Below are 6,118 nucleotides of genomic sequence, written 5' to 3' on the forward strand. Positions count from 1 at the left end.
AAATCAATACTTGATGGAAGACTGCTCCCCGGAAAATCTGTTTTGATTCCAGGATTAATTCTTGACCAAAGGCTCTCGCAAAATGACATGCCATTAGGCTGAAAATGAACACATTCTGCAGTGGAAATTGGATGGAAATGTGTCAGGTGATTGCCCTGGCTGGTTGTTCTGCACGTTGAGCAGCGGGGCTGAAGGTGTGGCTGCTGCTGCGAAATGGACTGACTCCATTTCCAGAGCAAAAGACAACTCCACTGTGGCCTGGGAGTATTCTCAAGACCATTGTTATCCAGCTCCTGCACATGCATGCTTACCTAGTTGAAATGCATTTGTCCACCACGTTCTCTCTCTCTCTCTTGTGTTTTCCATGAAGCATGGCATGGAAGAATGGGGGAACCTTAAAATAACGCAATGGTAAGAAGAAAGGGGGGAAATGCAATATTGATGAGCAAGTAATGTGTTTGTCATCGCAAATAACATGTCCCTGTTTGAAACTTCAACGGGAGACAGAAAAGAGCGTCTGAGCATTGACATCAACAACAGATGCAGTCAAGCTGGACAAAAGCTGTTGGCAAATGTCTTGTGTAAATAGAGCATAAGGTCCCGAGCCTCATGCCACAACAAGATGGTTTACATTTCATATTGAATATCTGCCCATCCGCCCTGTGGTATAAAGCAACATTTACTTGACCAAAATGTGAAGAGTTGAGGAAAATAAACGTTCATTTGGCCACTACTCAATTACAAAAAGAAAGCAATCAATCATTATTTCCTCAAACATTTTACTGGACTGAAAAAGGATACCAGGTATCATATGCAAAAGTTTAAAGAATGAACATTTCCGGAATAAATGAACGAACAGCGGTGAGAGAGGATAGCCTACTTTCAGAATATGTTTACTCTGTGCAGACCATCTTCCCACAGGATATTTTGCATCTCTCTTAATGGCTATGTATCTGAGCACCAAAACTCTGTAAATAGACAGGAAAAATGTCTTGCACACAAAGTAGTCAGAAAGTGGAAGGTATTGCCATTCTTTCCATTCCAGCACTCTTCCACTGTGCCAGAGATTTGTTTGACTGATCGTTTTCCACATGTGAAAATAGTGAATTATATGGGACTGGTATTGGGTGGAAAGATAATTGAGAATGTCAAAAATATGAATATGCATAAAATGCAATATGTGAAGCAATTCATTTTTATGTAGGCTGCAATAGTCCTGTCTGCATAGGCGACCTAGTACCTACATCTTGCCTTTGAAATAGACCTACTCTTTGGATGTGTGTGAACTACATATTCATTCATGTTTTCATATAGTTTGTTTTACTTGTGTACAAAAATGTTTAGACATAGTTAGATACATTAGACTCGCAGGGGTATTCAACTCTTACCCTACGAGGTCCGGAGACTGCTGGTTTTCTATTATACCTGATGATTAATTGCACCCACCTGGTGTGCCAGGTCTAAATCCGTCCCTGATTAGAGCTGAACAATGAAAACAAACAGTGGAACTAGCTTCGAGGTCCAGAGTTGAATTTGAGGGCGACGAGAGTAACCGAATGTGACAAATGGTAGAAGACCTACATTTTTTAGCAGCTCTGTAGAATTGTATGGGTTTAGCGCCATCTACAGGCAAAATGAAACTCAATCTGGAGACAAGTGTGTCATTTTACTTCCACGCTGTAGATGGCAGAATGTATCACTTCGCTTTGGGTATACATTGCCATCCAAAGAAGAAAAGAAACAATGCGCATTGTGATGGAATCGTAACTTTTCTGGCCCGTTGACGAACGCCCATTTCTGCTTTTATACTCTGCCAGCCCAACGAATTACAGTGTTCATTCGTGTATTGGGTTAAGCTGAAAGGCTGTGAGGTTGACCATCTCACTGATACTGTTCTTCATGACTGTTGGAAATATACTAGTAGACAAGGCAGTGGTTTTGGTTGGAAAGTTGTAAAGTTTGCTGGTGAGAGTGGTTTGAGGGAGTTGGAGGTTGGCCCTCCTGTGGTGATAGGAGATGTTCCTCCCAGTGGCGGTTCTATATTAAATAAATCCATTTAATATAGCCTACACCATCGCAATACGTCCATTCTTTATTTTAGACAGGTCTAAAGAAACATGACATGAAGAAAATGTAATCTATTTCAGAAGAACAGAATAACATACCCTAACTTCACATGAGGCTGCTGAGGGGAGGATGGCTCATAATAATGGCCGGAACGGAGCAAATGGAATGGCATCAAACACCTGAAAACCACGTGTTTGATGTATTTGATACCATTCCACTGATTCTGCGCCAGTCATTACCACGAGCCTGTCCTCCTCAATTAAGGTGCCACCAACCTCCTGTGTCTGAGTTGTCCTTATTTTAGGCCCTGATGTGGCTATGTCATATAGCTGTTCTAGCTAATTTAGCTGATAAGATTTGCTTCGAATTCTGTAGCATTATTTTGTATTATTTTATAGTATGAAGAATACAATTGAACATAGCTTAATAAAATAGAAAGGATAACGCGCACATGTGGCTGTCCTGTGTTGATTGGTTAACAAATAAACTGGTCCTCTTATACGCATAATTTAGTTATCTGTGCAACTTTAGTTGTGATACAAACGTTGGGCTATATGTGTTGATGTTTAATACATTCTAAGGCTGCATGATAGGTCTTGAATTATGATTTGAAAAAAGGCGCAATCTGCACACTCTTCAACAGTCTCCCATTCACAATTTGACAAGCACTTTATAATATTCGCATCAGCCCTCGAATTTCCCGGCAGTATCCCCCCTTGTGTGGCCGTAATGTCCCCTAAAAAATGCATGCCTTTTGCGGCCAGAGTGGCCGTTGTCCCCTTAGGCTGAATATAATACGCTAAGTATAATTCCCTTCTCCCTGCTGCCGTGCTACAAAGCAACTCTCGCTCACATGGCTCTCTTAGATGTCGCCAATGCCCGTCACGTCAACGGGTTCTTCTCACACGCATTTCAGCTAAGAAGTAGGCTTCAAGTGAGTGAAGACAGACACATCACAGGCGCGACTGCACGAATTCCGAGGCGCATATTGAAGATAGAACTGTGCACATTTAGCCTACTTTTCGTCAGCCAACAAGATGAGTAGGCCTAACGAACAGCAAAAGCACTCGCCTATGTCAATATACTGTCCCTCATAGTACAAAAGTTGACTTATTATATTGGCCAACTTGTCCTTCTATGCAAGAAATAAATATTCCAAGCATACTTTGGGACAGTTGTTCTTCACCACGCTGTCTGTGTGGGTGGACCATTTCAGTTTGTCCGTGATGTACACAGAGGAACTTAAAAACGTTCCACCTTCTCCACTAATGTCCCGATGTGGATAGGGGGCTGCTCCCTCTGTTTCCTGAAGTCCCTGATCATCTCCTTTGTTGACATTGAGTGTGAGGTTATTTTCCTCACACCACACTCCGAGGGCCCTCACCTCCTCCATGTAGGCCGTCTCGTCGTTGTTGGTAATCAAAGCCTACCGCGGTAGTGTCGTCTGCAAACTTGATGATTGAGTTGGAGGCGTGCATGGCCACGCAGTCATGGGTAAACAGGGAGTACGGAGAGGGCTGAGAACGCACCCTTGTGAGGTCCCAGTGTTGAGGATCAGCAGGGTGGAGATGTTGTTTCCTACCCACACCACCTGGGGACGGCCCGTCATAAAGTCCAGGACCCAGTTGCACAGGGCGGGGTCGAGACCCAGAGTCTCGAGCTTAACGACGAGTTTGGAGGGTACTATGGTGTTAATCGATGAACAGCATTCATACATAGGTATTCCTCTTGTCCCGATGGGTTAGGGCAGTGTGCAGTGTGATTGCGTCATCTGTGGACCTATTTGGGCGCTAAGCAAATTGGAGTGGGTCTAGGGTGTCAGGTAGGGTGGAGGTGATATGATCCTTAACTAGTCTCTCAAAGCACTTCATGATGACGGAAGTGAGTTCTACGGGGCGATAGTCGTTTAGCTCAGTTACCTTAGCTTTCTTGGGAACAGGAATAATGGTGGCTCTCTTGAAGCATGTGGGAACAGCAGTCTGGGATAGGGATTGATTGAATATGTCCGTAAACACACCAGCCAGCTGGTCTGCGCATGCTCTGAGGACGCGGCTAGGGATGCCGTTTGGGCCGGCAGCATTGCGAGGGTTAACACGTTTAAATGTTTTACTCATGTTGGCTGCGGTGAAGGAGCGGGCCGTGTCGGTGGCACTTTATTGTGGAACATCAGTGGCACATCAAAGTGAGCAAAGAAGCAAAGAACCAATAGTAGGTCACTCCTATGAGATTTACCAGAAGATAAACTATTCAATACAGACAGAGAATATGAGCATACTATAATTCTAACAGGTTGTACGTCCTCCACCCAATGGAGGGCAACTACTATCGCCAACAGTTCAACTGAGTATACTGACAGTTCATCTGTTAGTCTTCTACATATCTGCACATCAAATTCAGGAATGTAAACGCCTGCTCCTGTGTGCCCACTATCTATCTGGGTCCTTAGATCCACCTGTGAAAAGAAGTAAAAAACACAAAAACTTCTACCAATGTAATTATCAACAAGTTTACATTGGCACAAATAAATTGTTTTCTCTATAAGAAAATATGTTAATGCATTTACAATGATTTGAATTGTGGCCAATGTAATGGGCAGAGTAGTCCAGCATGAAATGACACCATATTTAGATTCTACAGACCCTGTATGCATTACAGTACTTCCCACCCCACTTTTACATTGGCACACATAATTGTTTTTTCTCTTATAAGCCAAGATGTAATGCATACAGTGGCAATTGTAGCATGTAAATATTGGTGCTGCAAAAAAATAAAAATGTGGGATGCATGCCAGCAAAGCCACTACACAACAATACATTAATTGCACTATAACAGTGACCACAAATTCTTAGGGCCTACATTTATTTTACTAGGCAACTCAGTTAAGAACAAATTCTTATTTTCAACAATGGCCTAGGAATAGCCTCAACTGCCTTGTTCAGAGGCAGAATGACAGATTTCTACCTTGTCAGCTCAGGGATTTGATCTTGCAACGTTTTGGTTACTTGTCAAACACTCTAACCACTAAGCTACCTGCCACCCCTACATAAAGCTGTCCCAACCACAGAGTCCCAACAGAAGTCCAAACACCTTACCACTGCTACACCTGGCTATCAGCGAAACAGTTCATTCAGCCTCATTTACTGCCTTAAAAAAAAAGAAAGATGATATGGCTGACTTGCTTAAACAAATGTGGTTTCTACTGACAATTGAGATGTACAAACTATGGCATAAGGGGACGACAAGCGGATGAGGCAATCCGGAATTTCGATTAAGACAACAATGAGCGAGCTAGGACGGACGTAGTCACTATAACTATTTGTTCAGCACTTTTGAAATGTACAATGACAGAATTCAGAACATGGGCCATTCTTACAGTGCTCTCCCTGTACACCAAGTCAGAACCGTAGGATAAATAAAGGAGCTATATAAGCAGACAATGAAAGCTCTTACAATATTCTATGATTACATTTCTCAAAAACAGGTTATAGGCTACATGTGCACCACAGAGTCAGAACAGTAGGTGAAAATAGACCAAATTATAAGAGTGAAGCACATGGGCTACTAACAGCTTACTACACAACATACACTTAGTATTACTTTCTTAGCTACAGTATACATATCTCCCTGGCATATTACATCATTTATGCAATAGCATATAAGACATTTTTGGACATTTTTGGACCTTGTTGGAGTGTGCTCACTTGAATAGAAAGGTAGCGCGGCGGTCCTTCTTGAGCAAATTTTATCATCCATTTTGTCATCAAAGTATGCCATTCTCTGGATTTATGGTTCTTTCAAGACAACTGGGAACTCAAAAAGAAAAAATGGAATCATGATGACCTCAGTGATCTTCAGGTTGTAGCTCTAGAAAGAGGCTTGAGTTATGGATTCACAATTCCGAGTTGGATGAAAGTGCAAAACGTATTTTCCCAGTAGTAGCTCGTTTTTCCCAGAGTTCCCAGTTGTCTTGAACTCACTGAAGTCAGATTTTGCAGTTCCGAGTTTACAATTGTTTTTAGTGCGGCACAAATCATGCTTCATTGACAGCATG

This window comes from Oncorhynchus tshawytscha, linkage group LG16, assembly GCF_018296145.1.
Source record: "Oncorhynchus tshawytscha isolate Ot180627B linkage group LG16, Otsh_v2.0, whole genome shotgun sequence".
NCBI lineage: Eukaryota > Metazoa > Chordata > Actinopteri > Salmoniformes > Salmonidae > Oncorhynchus > Oncorhynchus tshawytscha.